A 17,135-nucleotide genomic window follows, 5' to 3' on the forward strand; every position below is an offset into this window, starting at 1 on the left:
AGGCTTTACTCAACCAGATCTACACAAAAAAGAGCAATTACCAAACAGAAGGATAAGTCATAGGGAGAAAAAAAAATGCAACCTCTCAGAGCCTCAGATCTTGACTAGCCTCCTTCTTTGATTTTAATGCTTCTTAAGCCAGACCAGAAAGTGAAAATAAGATAGACTCTAGTGATCCTGGGTTAGGAAACAAGTAATATATATATTTGTTATTTTATATATATATATACACACACACACAGTACTGGGAACAGGGAATTTTAATTAGCAAGAAAAGAGGTTTTTTTGTATATTGACCTAACACTGCTAACATTGTTTTGCTTGATATGCAAGAGCGAAGAGATACTTCTTGCTTGGTTGCTGAAACCTTAATGTGTGCAGCTAGGAAAGCAGAGCATACAGTATGTAACAGGTTGGAGGGAAATATAGAAAACCAGCATCAGATTTGTTTTGGGATGATAAGTTCCAGCAGCTTTATTCAATCACTGAAGAAACCTAGGTTGAGGGGATCCGACTATACCTTGTAAGTTAGGAAGCTTCAGGATAGGAAAATACTGGAATATGAGGCCACAAAAAGCCAAGCTGTTGTAGAGAGCTGCTAGTAAGTCAGGAATTGACGGTAAAACCTGCAGTACCTGATATGGGTAAGCAGCTTTTAGAAAGTTACTCTGTATCCCTGGAATCATGGAATTTCACAGTATTAAGCACAGCAGATCTAGAAATATATATTTTTTTTAATAATACTCTGTGGTTTATATTCCATGAGCTGAAAAAGGGAATACCCATTTTGTGCGAGTTCCTCAGACTGTGTAAAACAGCATAGGTTCAAAAGGATTGATTCTCATTTTCCTTAGAACTGCTCTAAAAAAGCTTTTTACATTCAGCCTGAGTGTAAATGGCAGTATGGCCTATTAACTAGCTTACACTTGCTCTTTTCCATTACCGGTTTGTTCCCCATCTTCCTGTGAATTATGTGGATTCGGAAAAAATGCTTAAAAGATTTTATGGCTAGTACAATTCAGAAACTGCATAGATGGTAACGTCCAAGAGTCGCTTGCTCTTCATCTCTAGCTGATAAGGCATTCAGAGATGCTGCCATGCAGCAGAGCCTGGGATTAGTTCTGAATTGCCTCTTCCACGTAAGCCTCTTCATGCTGTCTTATCTCGGCCATGTACAGACATTCATTACACCCACCTTGCACTTTACACAAGAATATTTAGGGGTTCAGGTAATTTGACTGGAATTAAGATGTGGACGTTTGATGTTAGAAACCGTCAATAATGTGCTGACACAATTACTCTAGCATTGATTAGTTTGGACACCGTAAGGGTGCCAGCTTGATAGCACTTTTTCCACGTTGTGCTGCCCTCCTGCCGTACCTGCCACTGTGTCATTTCCAGTGCAGCGATGTGGCTTTTCCCAGCTACAGCCCGGCACCAAAGCTGGTAAGGGGCAGTGGCACAGCACGCAGCCAGGGCACAGGGAGGTCTCGCCAAGGTCCTGCTGCTTGCAGACTGCCCTGTTGTCACAGTTCCTGACCCACCAGGACTGGAGAAGGGAAAGAAAAGGATGATGCACCAAACACAGGATGTAATTCACCACTGTATAGCCTAAACAGCCTCAGTGTATTGATTAAAGGAGGCGGCCACGAGTGCTGCCTGGCCGAGGTTGGAAGCAAACCTTCACATCCCCTTCACAGTGCAGCCTCTCTTGGAGAATTGTAGGATAATCACATTTGTTACAATTATGCTCTTAAAGGCAGCCACATAAGTACATTAGTCCAAAAAAATCCCATCTTGCCAAAAATTTACCCATGCAGATTACTACTAACAACCTTACAGGCAGAAATTAGCATGTGTTTCCCATTTTCCAGTGCTAAGATCTGCGTGTCTCCAAAGGATCTGCATGTTTCCTTGGAGCATTAGCAAACCACACAGATATTTCAGCAGTGAATGTTTTCTACATCAGATCAACCTCACAGAGAGAACCTATTAGCTGTTCGGCTATTAGCACATCTTTTACTCTTTACGTGCTTATGGGTAAATCTGGAATCTCCCCTTACTGATGATTGTTGAGAACGGGTTAGAGAAACCAGAGGGAATTAGCAAAGGTAAAGCTGACTGTGCCCTAGGGCAACAGATGGACCAGGTGACTTTAAGGGGTTCCCAGGCTCCATTTTCTATGATTTCTGTAATTTGATGCTTCTGTTTCACTGACTAGACAGCTGGCCCTCTATTAGTAGACAAGTAACAGCAGCGATGCAGGGTGGTTTAGATGAAGCCAGTTTGGAGTGTTTGCTTTTGCTTTATGAGCAGTCATCCTGCTCTGGAGGGGAGCTAACAGGCTACATGCACAGCTGCTCTTTGTGTTTTCAGACATCTGAAAAGTTGAAATCTTCCCAGCAAAAGAAAGGTTGCGCATGCAAACACTAGCCATATTACAGCTTTTTGGAAAATACCCAGTTTTCCACAACTGCCTGCGATACCATTTCAGTGACATGTATTCCTCCACTGCACGGATACTGTTATTCCGACTTTAATTTTAATTGGGGAACAGACTGCATCTGTATGTTAGGAGGCAGAAGCTCTGAAAAACAGAACAAATGTTAACAGTTCTGGACCTTACTCGCCAGATGGGCCCCCAAAACCGTGATGTCTTATGAAAGGCCAGTATTGGCGTATTCAAATATAACCCAGGTTAATTAAATTAATCTGGAATATCTGACAGTATCCTGGCCCTGTCTGTTTCTCGTCTACTTGGGTCACCAGTTTCAGGTACGTGGGTCATTTGGAAACGATGCAGCACTTGGCTTTGTGTTACTGGGAGAACTGGGAGAAGGAAGGGCCTTGCCATGCTGGAGAGGTAACAGCATCTAGTCTGCTCTCACCTGCGTGGGGTGCAGTTGGTCACAGCGGCAGGCCCCACTGACTTCAGTGGGAGGGGAATGGCAACACTTGCAAACACTTAAATATGATTTGTGCAGCCTCGCAAACCACTCTTGCAAAGGGAACGCCTGCCTGCCACTGTCAGTTCTGAGAGGCACCAGCTTTGAACTGGGTAGCTCAGGAGTACATCAACATCTTCCCATCGTAGCACAGCTTGGGTTTCTACCCATTTTACCAGACTGAACTTCATGCTACTGCCATAGTCAGCCTCAAACCCACGTATGTTAGCCAACTAAACACTTAAATATCCAAAAAGTTTAATATTTTCCAGTTCATTAACTGAATACCTAAACATTTTGGGGACAGATTTGCCACAGCTCCAGATCTAGTCCTGGAAATACAGGTCCTGCTGCATCTGCTCCAGGTGCTCTGAAGTTACCATGTTCCTGTCCTGTTAAACATCCCAATTTCGTATTTCTTTTTGCAGATTTTCTGTTCTTTTTAGCAGACATATAACTGGTTTCAGTTTCCCCGAATCCTGTGTATTACACATGCATTCAACACTTTCAAGAGTTTTGCTAAGAGATTGAAAGACCTGGATTTAGAGCTGTCACAAAGCAAATAATCTGGAAAACATGCCTGTATTTGAGCAAGAAGAGCCAAGTCCTCACATAGCAAGAGGACTTTCATCTTCTTGCAGAAGTCTTTCTCCAAATTTGTAATCACAAATGTACGCACGGGGAAACTTGAGATTTATCCAAGTCATAAAATGCCTGGATTTTAATTCTTTCACTGCTAGGAAATACGTACAACTGCTTGCATTATTTCAGAGTTTTGTTGTTGCTGTTGGTTTTTTTTTTTTTCCCTTTTCTTTTCTAATCACTTTCTGGTCTCTTTTAAAAATACATTTCTTGAAAGGCTCCTATTTTTGTACATTAGGCGTTGTAATAAATTGAAACCGATGAATGCAATTCGGTTCAGATTCACGTGTTGAGTCATGAGTCCTCGAGTACTCGTACTGGAGAGCAATAGGCAAAGCATGTCCATGTAAGGGGATTGGCAATAGCTTTGGAAATAGCTGTCCTCCTTCCCAGTCCGCACTCATGAGCCACATTTCCAACTCCCCCCCCTTTTTTTTTTTTAATAAAAGCAAATAAAAGCTTTAGGCATCAGATACTGTCTCTGTAACAATCTCTGTATCAGTGTTATTCCATAGGATGTTAAGGGAGGCTTTGAAATTTGTTATAACCTTGGTGGCCTGAGCCTTACACCGTTAAGATTCATGGCAGTACGAGAAGATCCTTTTTTCTCTTTCATCTTTTTCAGTCAACACTAACTGAACAAAGCCAAACAAGCGGTTTGCACAGTTGTCATCCATCATATACCTACTCTTTTATTATACCCATGCAGCATGTTAAAAATCAATGCTAATATCTTGTCAGTTATTATTAAACTGTTTTTCAATGCTCTAAATCTCCAGAATGCCCGAGCTGACGAGGTGATCGGAGCCAAACCATTCCCAGCGCTGCTGGCTCAGAAGCATGCTGCCTTCCCGGGTCCCGGCGTGCCTGCCCCAGCCCCCAGCTGCCACCGTGCCCCCACCCTGCCCTCAGCTCTGCTGCTTTGCTCCTGCCCACTTTGAAGAGTTCACTTTGCTGCCTGCAGCACATGTCTGACTTGCCTTTTGCCTCCTTTTACCCAAAGTATATGCTTTCATGTAACTGCGTGAGCTGTACTGCCCCAGGGAACCAGCTAGGGACTGCTTTTTGCTGCTTTCGCTGCGTGTGTGAGCTTTGCAGTCCTATCACCAAGCCAGTTAGAGACGTGCCTGGTTTCTTCCCCAGTGTGTTAGTACGGTGTACCTTATCGTGCGTTTTGTTAAGCCAAAGGTGTGACAGGGATCTTAGGAGGCACCAGGCACAAGCACAGATCCAGCTCCTTGTGTAACGGTGAAGCAGTGCTCGGGCAGGACAGGTTTTCAGATTTCGATGGCCTCTTGTATTTCCAGGTCCTAGCCAGGAAAATGTGTTGAAAAACCATTGGAAACAATTTATAATCTAATTCTGTGGACTTGAATAGTTCAAGTAAACATTTGAGCACGTTTGTTAAGGGAAACAAACTGCCATTCGGAGCAGCTGGAGGTTTAACCATCCCCAGAGCAAAGTCCATCAAACCTAGAGATGTGGCAAACCACCAGACAGCTGCACGTGTGTCATTTTGATGGTCACACAGGAATGCCCTCTGGGCAGGAGAGGATTTATGAACACTCTCTGAAACCCCCAATGTCTCATTTCTGAGCTTCCCATGGCAGTATATTTCTTCTTCCATTTTCACTTTGCTCTTAAAGCTTCACTCTCCATTTAAACCCTCTAAGGAAACTCCCTGCAAGATAGATGTACATTACCCTTTCAGGAGAAAGCGAACCTCTTAAAAAAAAAAAAAAAGAAGAAATCTATTTAATAATGTCCCTCATGTCTCTCTCTCTCTTTCTCCCATCTTCTCTAAATATTAGTTCAGAAAACAGCTTTCACTTATAGCAATTTCACTGCCATAATCCAGACAGTATGGATTATTTTTGCAGTGACAGCCTAATGCTAATTTGCAGGAGTAGAAGGCAATTTGCTATCCTAACGAATTACTTTTGTCCTTGGATGAAACTGACAGCAAAGACAGTGCCCCTGGTTAATTGGAACCACTAGATAGATATCCATAATGTTCTATATGTGAAGCCCAGTGTTGGAGACGTTATTAACATTCAATTTAACTCCTACGGAATTAGAACTAAAGCATTATACTAATTTCTAAGCGGAAACCTCCTTGGAAATAGCTTGATGCACTGTTTTGAAAGATGTCAAAAGATCACGTCTTTGTAATGACCAGGGAGATGTGGACCCAACACAACTGGCTGCACACCTGATTCTTCTCAGAGCTGCCCATCACAGATAGCTGTATACAGCACATATTAAGCTAATAAAAATAAATATATATTTTTTAAAATTACAAAACCACTTCATTCACTGATTGTGGGATACCAATGTATCATGGGGCCTAAATTCAAGTCCAGCCACGTAACATAAAAAGCCAGTGTGTGAAGTACGAGATTTGGTGGACATTTCCCCTAACTACACTGCCACTTAGGAACCCTGAGCGTTCAGACCCTTCGAAGCCCACTTGCTTATGTTAATGCATGCAACACTGCTGCCGGTCCGGATACCTGGTCATGAAGCTAGGAGTGCTTAGAGCTGCGTAGATAATCCCTGCCTGCCAGAAGGAAGGTAACACTTGGAAAAAAATCCTCTTCAAGCCATGGTATGATAAGAGTGCCACCCACCGAGCCTGTCCGACGGCTAATCAGCGGGGGCACAGGGAGCAGGACCGGGGCATGGAGACAGGACAGCAGGACAGCTGTACCACACACAGCTCCGCCAAGGCTGGAAGTGCAGCTCTGCTCGTCATACTCTGCCCAGGACCAAACAAACTCTTCCCTGCCCACGAACCGTGGAGCTTGGCCAACAGCAAGCAGCGCTGCCTGCAGATCTAAGCCAACACGTGAAAGCACACCTGCCAACATATTTGCATGAATTGTTGTACCCACAGCTGAGTTCAGTACAAATACTATTTGTTGAGGACAGAAAGTGATTAGCATCTAGCAACTGGCTCTTGGTAGAGTCACCTTCAGACTAGTCAAGTGCAGTCCTACTTAATCTGCCTGTGTTTCCAGAGCGCTGATCACCATGTATCTTTGCATCGCTGCCATCCATCACGCCACCAGTTTCTCATCTAAATACTGCCAGCAGCACTGTGAGTAGCTCAGCTCTGACACTCCCTCCTTCTCCCTCTGCATCTTATTATTTAAGTTGCTGCTGGCAAAGAAAAGGAAAGTGGCTGTGTCCACAGTGACATTAGCAGAACTGGCAGCTTAATCAATGCCGATCCGTCCCCCCTCACCAATGCTTCTCTGCTGCTCCTTTTTGAGGCAGAAGAGCCCTGTAAAATCACCACTGTACCCAGTCAGTCAGAAATACTGCATATTTTCCAGAAAGCCTTCGGTACCCTGACTGCTGCCAACTGTACATGCTATGCCCCCCTTTGTCACCCGAGGTCCCCCAAGTGGAGCCACTGCCAGGACTCCCTGAGCACACACTGCTCTCTTGGTCAGCAGAAGCATCTCTGGCAGCAGGCAGGCAGATCGGGGAACTCTTCTGCTCCCGCAGGTTAGTCATGGGGCAAATAGGATTACAAGAGCACCAAAGGCAAAGGAGGCCACCAAAAAGGCTGGGTGCAACCAAAGAAACTTGTTGAAAGGTTTTCCAAAGCCTTGGAAGCTGGGAAGTTTGTGAATAGTCCCCAGTCTCTCCCATTCCAACAAACCATGGCTTTCAGTTTGAAAAGGAGCAGACAGACCTCCGCTAGCGATACAGCACTGCTCGCTCATTGCCACCAGTCCATCGCTGAACAAGAGCACAGACTCTGGAGGGGAGCAGAGCTGCAGATATTTCCTAACGTGCACTGCAGGGGATTCACCAGGACATGATACTCCTGGACTCCAGGACCCTCGCTAAATCAGGCAGCCCTGGCAGGCAGGCACGTGTGCGGGTACAGGGCAGCTGCTGCCCCTATAGCCATCATTCTTCCAGTGCACCACAGCGTGCTTCTCTGACACTACCTTCTTTGCAAAATAAAGTCAAGGAGCATTTAGGTACCATGCTGTGCAGGTTTCCCTAATGTGTTACTGCATTTCAGGGGGAGCAGTTCCATCTGGTCGATATTCCCACTGTTGTAGCTGCAGGGAGCGGGTTGTTTAGCATCTCTAGATCACAGTGATATGAGCCTAATCAACTCTGTCTCAATTTTCAGATCTCACTGAAAAGCATTCCTTGTCAGTACTGCTTAATTTTCCTCTTCCACTAAGCTATTATTTAATTCACTGGCAGTAGCTAGCACTGACAGGCAACAAACACAGTTCGTAGGGCTGATCTAGGCCACACTCTGAAGCTGAAGGACTCTGATCCTAATGGTCACACAAGTTTGGACAAAGAGCTGTGTCCCAGTTTCCCCATCTTTAACATAAGAATGATGTTTCTGCTCCCAAGGGAGGCTGGAATGAGTATACCCTAGAAATACTCAACGCTAAACACTGCTACCAGTCTAGTTATCATTTTTATAGTGTAATGGCTTGCACCAGTAAGAGAGTAGAGGACAGCCTTATAGTTATGGGGTGGAATGGAGTATGGGAGATCCAACTTCAGTTCCTGGCTCGTACGCAGGTAACAGGAGAGGCCCTAGCCAAGGTCTGGGCTTCGAGCCTCCCCCTCTAGTACGGGAAATAGAACTTTTCCCTCTTGGGAAATTCTTATTTGTGTTTGCAAAGATACTTGTTACTGTCATTTTTGAACTGTACAAGTAGCTATTCATTTTAGTATGGATTCAGTTTATAAATAAAGGACAAGAAGGAATAACTGCAATTATGGGAAGCTTTGCAATACTCAATCAACATCTGTTTTCTTGTTATTTAATGAATTATTGCACACCAAAATTAATTCAACAAGGGAAAAGGCTTTCACAGCCAATGCTGACTTCAGTGACTTCAACAGTTATTCACAACATCGAGCAAGACAGCAATTACTTTTGCCCCTTTCACTGCAAATAAGGAGAGCGCCATCAGACCCAATACCTACTACAAAAATCAAACAAGATTACTTAGTCTGGAAAACAAACCACATGCTTTGTGGATTTTCTTGTTAGCGTAGTTTCTAGACAAGCATCACTACCAAAGTTCAAAGCGTTAAAGCGGTGCCACGCCTGATATAGCAGCATCTCCACGCAAGTTTTGAAGGAACATACAGAAGTCCAAGGAGGGCAATTATTGTCAAGTGCTGTGTGCAGGCAGAGTCTGTCCCACCGCCTCCCCTGCCCACCAGCTGCTCTCCGTGGCCGCCCCGATGTGCCTATGAAGTCCTGCTTCACATGCTGTGTTTTGCTTTTTTCTGCATTTCCTGAGCAAATGCTCAAGCAGCTCGTCTCCATGAAGCATCTGGCGAGTGGAGCTCTGTGGGGCCCTTGTCTTGCAGCAGTTCTCCCCGCGTGGCACACACACACTTCTGGCCTTATGGTCGGTGGCTGACCAACTGGTGCAAATCGAATTCTGTGGAGTTACACTGAGACAGACCAGCTGGCTAGCTGGCCTTATCGATTTTCATAGCTCTTGATCCCCTGCACGCTCATATCAATTTATTGGCATTTGTAAAGTTACTCCCAGATCTGGCGTCCCTGCAGACCAGTGCCTAGGCCTGCCCAGACCGTGCTTTTATTGCAATTATACAACTCTCTCCGCTGGGAACATCTTCCCTCAACCCTCTTCTTCTTCCATCTAGACAAATTCTTGATCTAGATTACAGGGTATTTCTTAAACGGGTTAAGAATATCTGGAGTAACAAAGATGCTCAGCAGGATGCCAGCTGTACACTGGCACTTTAGGTACAGTGGTAAGGAGAGCTTTGTTACAACAGAATGTGCCTTTGGGGAACTGGATAGGCAAGAAGACTATGGTTTGAGCTATGTCTCCTCTCCCAGAAGGAGAGGACCAGTGACAGAGCCCAGGGTCCTGTGGGAGAAGAGCTAATCATGGAGAGGGAATCAAGGCCTCATTCTACAAGTTTATCCTTCTGAAAGTTTGGAACAGAGATAAACCCTTCCCTGCATTATGCTGCCCTCTGGAGCAAGACAGAGGGCTCCCGATGGTACTGTTCAAGCAGGAAAGCAATCAATAGTCTCAGGTCTGCCTCTACATTACTGTTGTTTCCAAAACATTTTCCTTGCACAGAGTCTTGTTCGTGAGTATTAATGATAAAATTGCTTGCTGATGTGCTTTAACTACAAAGCTAATCACGGTAGCCTGCTTGGCTCCACACACCACTTCCTGCTGGAATATCAGGCTTTGATTAAAGAAAGAGAAATTTGTAGATTTACATGATGTTGCTGCTCATCACATGAGAGCAAGGTGACTTGGATGTACTCCTTCAATAACCACACCTAAATACTCAAGCATAACCCCGCTGCATTCAGCCTTCCCCAGGGCCCTCTGTGGCCAAAAGATTTTTGTCAAGGTGGTGAGGGGCTGCCAAAAGTACCCAGGGAGACTAGCTGATGATTCAGTATGGCCCCAGGAGTAAGAAATGTTCTCTGCTTAATTGGGGTGGTGACCAGCACATTATGAACCTGGAAATGAAAATGTAATCACCATTACAAGCACCGACATCTAAAGGCACTACCTTTCAGCTCTCCAGGACCGGTGAGAACAGTGATGAATTAGCTTGCTAGCTTGATGGTGGCAGGGTACGGTGAAAAAGACTAAGTTTCCAAAATACCTGCATTGCATAACAGCTTTTGTGTAGAGTATAACCACAGCTTGCATAAGCTGAAGGTAATGGGAAATGAAGGAAAGTGAAAAAGGGTGAAAGAAAGCACCTGGTTGTAAGGAATGGGTAAAAGAGCGAGGTGACTCTGGCATTGCAGTGGTGAGGGACTTGTCTCACTTGTGAAAATTATTTTCGTTCTCCTTTCTCTCTGGTTATGTCTCTATTGTCTGTTTGCCCGTTTTATTCCAGGACTGTCTTCTAATAAGTATTTATACATTCAAAGATCTTGTGCAAAGACAATATAAGCTGCACCTCCTAAACATCAGTATAACAGCATTAGAAACACCTGCCGCCAGCCACAGAGGGAGAACCCTGGTTGAAAAGGAAGCATCACAGAACAGAGACCCTGTCTTAAGGGATGTTTTTGTCCTTAGTTGTGTTCTGTCTATGCAAGGGTCAGGCCTACCTTAAAATATGATCAATAGGAAGGGTTGGAAAAACAAATTGCACACAAAATGCTGCTCTGCTCCAGTTTGTTTCAGTCTACAGATGTATTGCCCATCTGTCCCACGCACAGCCCTGCCATCAGCTCGGCTTTGACCATAGCCCTCTCTGCCAGCTACTGCAGGAGCTGTGCAACTCAGGAATGGCTCAGCCCACAGGATTAGAGGATGAACCCACTGTTGGCCTGAGCAGAAATAGGCACAGGCAAGGTGAGGTCTTTGTGTACTCATCAACTTTCCTAATAAACAGACTGAGTTTCATCCTTATTCTCTTATCCCTGTCTCATTTTCCCCAGCAGACACGTAACATGGCTCTAGTTGCATACAGCCCTCTCATCTCCTTGTCTAAATGTTTGACACCTATTTCCTTGTCCAGAAAGTAATTGCAACCTTAAACCTCAGCCACGTGCCCCATCCTCCTGTGAAGGGTTGGCCTGACCTGACTCCCCTCCAATCTCCTCTTGTCCTCCTGATTTCCACCCCTTTGCTCACAGCTTCCCCGCCTCATCCCAGAGTGAAAACAAGCATCTCTCCAAGGCAGACTGACCTTCACAGCTATATTAATAAGGGAATTAAGACTAATTGGAGGAAGTGGTGTTGCCTCCATACATAGCATTATACTAAATTGCTGCACCTATTTCTAGCATACATATTTTCTCATGAATGCTTAAATACCAAAGCCAGTTCAGAGCCGTAGTAATGGCAAAAATGCTGTAGAGGACAAATCTGTTTCTCAGCTTATCCAACTGCTAGAGTTAGATAGAGCAATGAATTAATTCGAATACAAAAGTAGTTCTATGAGGAGAAAATATCAGTCATAAAGAACTGTTTAATCTTTCAGGAAAAGGTGTCTGGAAAAACGTCTGGAAAAGGTGTTTGAAAGCAGCCAGCTGAGCTGCAGTCAACAACAAGGGTGACTTCTTCTAGTGACTATCAATGCCAGTATCGATGGCAGATTTCTTGACCAGAACAGGGTCAGATGACATTCGTGACCCCCCAGAAGTTTTAACTCTATTATATCAGGATCTTCAGACACACAAAAAGAAGCTTTACTTGGAAAAAGCTCTACCCTTACAGTGAGAGGGATTACTTGGTGATAAGGCATGGTCTCTATCCCACACCGGGCAGAACTATTCTCAGTTTCTTTCCACGGTAACTTGCCCCTGCCCATCCTGGTGCTGCCTTGGGGCAGAGTGGCAGAGGCAGGCGGGAGGACAGAGGAGGCTCAGGGGGGGAAGCGGGGGGTCTGGTAGGGCAGGAGGGGTGCAGGTACTGCCAACAGGGCTCCCTCTGCAATAGCAGGATGAGCAAGCACACCTAACCACAAAATGGCCGACCTGCCCCGTTCCCCAGCCTCCTGGGGAAGGCGGGCTGCCCAGCCACAGCAGGCCGCACCAAGCTGGACCAGGACTGTAAGACTCAGGAAGGTTGGGCTCGCCCTGCCTTCATCCCCAAATCCTCTGTGATGCTGGCAAAACTGCACTCTGTCCTCAAGCCCCATAGTTTTGCGGGCCCTCACTGGGACCCCCCTTTCTCCTGCCACCCTCCCGCAGCACCCAGCTGCGGGCCCCTCGCCGCGGCCTCTAGGTGCTGCTCTGCCACCGCCGTGGGCAGGCGCGGCGAGGAGGGGGCGCGCTGCCTTCCCCCACTGTGGGAGGAAATAACAGCGCTCCTCACCCCCAGAAAGGGCATTTTTAAAGCATCTCGGTCGCCCTTGTGTAAACCAACACAAAGGGCGAGGGCATCCAGCCGTAGCTGACTCTTTTCTGCAGGGATTGCAGCAGAGGGAATCAGCCCGAGCGGCGCAGTCTGCGTCACGTTTTGAGTCTGCGACAGCTGTAGCTTAGCTTTTCATGCTTCCAAAGAAAAAGGAGGTTAAACTGAGTTAATGGCATTGTCATGATAGGAGTTAACCCTGGTAGGTCAAGAGCAAAGATACAGGTGATTTGTCTGTCAGAGAAGGAAAGCAGTAATGCACAGGGGGCTGATTCTTGAAGGCAAGGCTTAAAGCTTCAGGCATTAACAGATTAACATTTTGCATAATTAGGCAATTAGACATTGATCGCTATCAAAAAGCATACTATGGACACCATCAGTTTATCACCATGCCCCGACCAGTGATGGATAATTTGAACACGTACCAGAAAGCCTATTAGTTGCCTCTCCACTAGGAACTTTGCTCAGACATTTGGCAAAGCTGTGTCTCATCTGCCGCTTCGTTAACGAGTGACGAACATTCCCTTGTTTCCAGGGGGCAACCTGCTGAACACAGCCACTGACTGCTCCCATTGCCTGCACACAACTGCCGTGAGCCTACAATTTTGGTGGGTTCCCACACAAAAGTGCATTTTGCAGCACGTTCCCTCCAAACTATTTCAGAGCTACGCTGTTAACCTGCCTTTTGCCAGCCACCTTCATTCCTCTGTGGTTTCGCAGAGCAAACTCTTCCTGTTTGAGTGGATACACAGCCTCCGGGCAAAACTATCAGCAAAGTACAGTTTCCCAAGTGCTAAGCAGGGAAAGGCATCTAGGTAATCCATCCTGATGCTGGAGGTATTACTGCCAGCAGAGATATAAGGCCCCCACCATATCATGCTGTCCCTAGGTGGGTATTGCTGCAATGACTCACCCAGCTGCCACCGCTGGCCAGGTCCTGGTGAATAGACACACAGGTTTCCAAAAGATGATTTTGTATGGAACCAATTTTGACTTCTTACTTGTTTATCCAAACCCTTGCACTTCCCCCTGTGCGCACATGCATACACCACAGCTTTCTTGCGTTGGGAATTGGAACATTATTTCTGATTTTTATGGTATTTGTTGATATTGCTGCAGGCATTTGGGTTTTGAGTGAAGAGAAGAGAAGGCAGTGTATGCTCTTCAATACTGGCATATGCATGCATCTGTGTGCATGTTCTACATTTAATGCAGTGTCACTAGTACCCGGTATTTTGCTGCTGGAAAAAGAGTGGGTACCACGCATGTCTTCAGCACTGCAAGCATCATCTCTTGCCCTGTTTTACAAGGCCTCCTGTAATTAGGTTTTATGTGAGAGCTCAGAGGCTGTTTTCTGTGTCAGACAATGCCTCAGCAAATTTTGGCTAAAGATCGAGGATTAGTATCAACGGGAATGAAGCCAGAATTTATAACAGAAGCACAGATTTTATTTTTCACTGAATTGAATCTTAACAAGATATCAGTGGGTGTGATAATTGACTTGTTGGATGAAATATGTTTTAATCATGTCATTTGTTCCAAAACACTGTTTCTAGTATTTTCTCTATGGGTTGATTTATTAATACCACCTTGCAAACTGAGAAACTGGGGCTTTTCCCTTCCAGCCTTTAACATGGATGAAGTGCTGTGTTTGGGATTACTAACTCAGACTCATTGTAATCTTCCCTAAAACACAGAGATAATTATCTGCTTTTATTGCAGCAGATGCTCTTGCAAGGCCTCCTGTAACTCTGTGTTACCTGGGGCCAGCATACCACGAGCTACATCATGCTGTCAGGGGTAAGGGCTGTTCTGCAAGCTGAGGTTGCCCTCCTCCAAGTGTCAGGGGCTGAGAACCAACACTGCAGAGTCCAGCAAAGGAAAACCTGCTCATAGGCGAGTACAGGTTCTCCATAGCTGGAAAACACTTCCAGTTAAAAGTACAGTCATTGCTAAAAATGGATTCAGGTCAGCTTTTTCAGTGCTTTCTCTCAGATAGGATATTCAGCAAGTTGTCCTAGTCTCCAAGTGCGCTTTCTCTACCCAGTATGGAGAGGCTGTTTCCTTAATCAAGAGTCACCTCCTGTCAGCTGTCTTCCTGGCCCCTTTCCTCTCCTGGATTTACTTTCTATTTAGTTGATCCTTAAAAATTCTTCTCAACATAAAAATCAAACAGTTGCTACCATCACAGGGTGATGTTTATGTCCATCTTAGAGACAGCTGCACCTTCCTTCCCCCCTGCCCCTTCTCCCTTCCTTTTCACTCTCTCCAGCTAGCTCCGTAGCCTCACACAACACACAAGTTCAGTTTAGAACTAGGGAAAGAGGTCAAATAACACAGTCATTGTTAGTAAGACAAACTCCTCATTTTCTGAGGATAGAGATTACATTTAGCACTGGGAGGAACCTTTACTGCAGATGTGTAGGATGCTGAGGTACACACTACAGGTATTTTAGGCTTCTCAGAGGCCTTTCAGGATCCCACATTAGCATTCTCACCGCCCCAGTCTACCAACACTGGCCTAAACCAGACACTGTGCCACCCCTGAGTCACAGACATTTTCTGTCAAATACCTGAGATTTGTACGTACCTAATGTTGGTGCATAATATTTATGCTTAGGCATGTTTTCTTATAAATTATTTCTTAGAAATAAAGCACTAACAAGTGGGAATTACAATGAAATGAGACAGCAGTGATAATACCATTTGATGTATTTGGAGCAATGATTGGGTTAGATCAGATAATGAAGGTGTAAAATAGATAAACACTGGCATCTCTAATATTCGTAATAAATTCTAAGACATTGAAAAGACTTCATGATATCAACAAATAACAATTCATAACACTAATGACAACAACCTCATACAAAGAGTGATATTTAGAGTGCTAGTCATTAAAGCAAAGTGTCCCAAAATGCAGAAACCATCACAGGACTGTATAAAACTGATCCATCCAACATGTAAAACAATCAGAACAGTTCTTATCCTCAGCTTCTCGGCTCTGTATCTCACACGACACCTTTTGCTGTTTTGGTTTCATCTTCAACATGTGCAATGGGGGTGACCACTGCTAATGAGAAGAGTGACTTTAATACCCACTGCTTTAGCATTAGCAAATACTGTACCGGTTCTTCTACCTGACAGAGAAAAATTTGCTATAGCAAACTGTTTTATGCTGCCTATAAGTCACCCAGTTTATAATGAGGGAAAAAGAAGGAAAAACATACTCTGTACCAAAGCCACAGGAAAGGATCTGAAGCACCATCCGTGGGGTGACTTTGCTGCTGGTAATGTCCAGGGTCACTTTCCACCCTCTCTCACCCAACGTACATGTCCCATGATGGAAGCAGCAGGGGGTGACTGGGGTATATGGCGGAAAACTACAGCATGGGCCCTTTGGGGTGGCAGCCTCGCAGGGCTACCCCATAGCTGCACCCACCTCTACTGCTCTGCAACTTGGTTCACGCTCCAAGTGCAGCCCTGTCAAAGCGAGAGGGGTAGCTGTCTCCTTTACCAACTGATTCTCGTTTCTGAATTCACCATGAGGACAAAAATCAAACCCAGCAACAAACCTGCTGAGGCCAAACAGCCCCCAGATTAGCAATATGTTGTAATAAGCCATGAGAGCTCTGCGGGGTCTGGATGTCACTGGGGATAAGGAGCAGCGGCGTGACACCAGATATCTGTCAGCATTAGCAGACTAATAACGTCTCACAGAAGGTAGGGCTGTGACTTCTCCTTCAGGATTTCCTCATCATCTCACAGCTAGGAAGCCAAGGCATAATAACCGTGTTTGTACAAGAGATTCCTTTAGCCATAAGATCATGTTCCAGCAACAGCTGCCCCTGTGAGAGGCACTTGCACCGCATCCCAACTTAATGCCATGAAACCAGACCCCGCCACAAGCTGGGTTTCATCAGCCCCCCTCCCCTTCAAAGAGCAGACAAAATATACTCTGCTGTCACACTGAGCTTAGCCTTGCAGCAGATGTGGTATGTTTGCAAGTGATAGCCATTCCTGTCACTGGTTGTCATATATTGAAATTAATTTCTCAGACAAAAATCTGCTTTATTGGAAATGAAAATGGGCGGCAGCCACATCACCACGAGCACAAGCATGTGGCCAGCAGGGCAGCCACAACATTTGTGATAAAAACAGCCTTCCCCACTGTTCCCTTCCCCCCATGTAATAACTTAGTTATATTGCCATCTTTCCAAGACAACTAAATGCACACATTTTTCTTTTTGCAGTTGACTGCTGCAGAGCGGCTATGCTTGAGAAAATTAATTTTTATCATTTTAATCATCTAATCTTCATAAACCTTTTAACACAAAAACAAAAACTACTTAATGCGCAGCAAGATAATTAATATTGAAAATAGACTCGGCAGGGGAACTGTAGTACCTGCTGCCTTGCATTAGGCTCTCAGAATAATGAATTAGCCAGGAGCTTTAGGTAAGGCTGTGAGAACAACATAAACAATACCAACACAGACACTGCATCCATTCGCTTTCCATATATCACAGCAAGTACCTACGTAGAGTGATGATAGCCCACCATTAAGAGTACCTTCACCGATGTCCCTGCTGAAACCTTAGTGACTCTTTCCAAAAAAATCTTTCATTTTCAAAGATATCACTTTATATCTGACAACAAAAAGGCAGTGGTTTAC

At 45.1% G+C, this 17,135-nt stretch overlaps 1 protein-coding gene and 1 long non-coding RNA gene across 13 annotated transcripts in view; one reads left to right on the forward strand and one right to left on the reverse strand.

Moving 5' to 3' along the window:
• The window catches only part of LOC308200010, a 30,600-nt gene that overhangs the window by 6,016 nt on the left and 7,449 nt on the right, over positions 1–17,135 (reverse strand). For 3 of the 9 annotated variants that reach the window (XR_013955152.1, XR_013955153.1, XR_013955154.1), the window contains exons 1-2: positions 17,033–17,130; positions 1,381–1,549 (exon numbers count right to left, since the gene is read on the reverse strand). This is a non-coding gene — a long non-coding RNA (uncharacterized lncRNA). Of the gene's footprint in view, positions 1–1,380; positions 1,550–4,748; positions 4,889–16,867; positions 16,918–16,996; positions 17,131–17,135 lie in introns of those variants that run through there. The other 6 variants (XR_013955155.1, XR_013955156.1, XR_013955157.1 and 3 more) reach the window with 6 other exon arrangements.
• LOC308200006 (calcium-activated potassium channel subunit beta-2) overlaps positions 1–17,135 on the forward strand; it is a 130,586-nt gene that overhangs the window by 3,786 nt on the left and 109,665 nt on the right. The gene's annotated exons all lie outside the window — the stretch shown is intronic.

Source organism: Anser brachyrhynchus (genome assembly GCF_964034855.1).
Source record: "Anser brachyrhynchus genome assembly, chromosome: 9".
NCBI classification, from domain to species: domain Eukaryota; kingdom Metazoa; phylum Chordata; class Aves; order Anseriformes; family Anatidae; genus Anser; species Anser brachyrhynchus.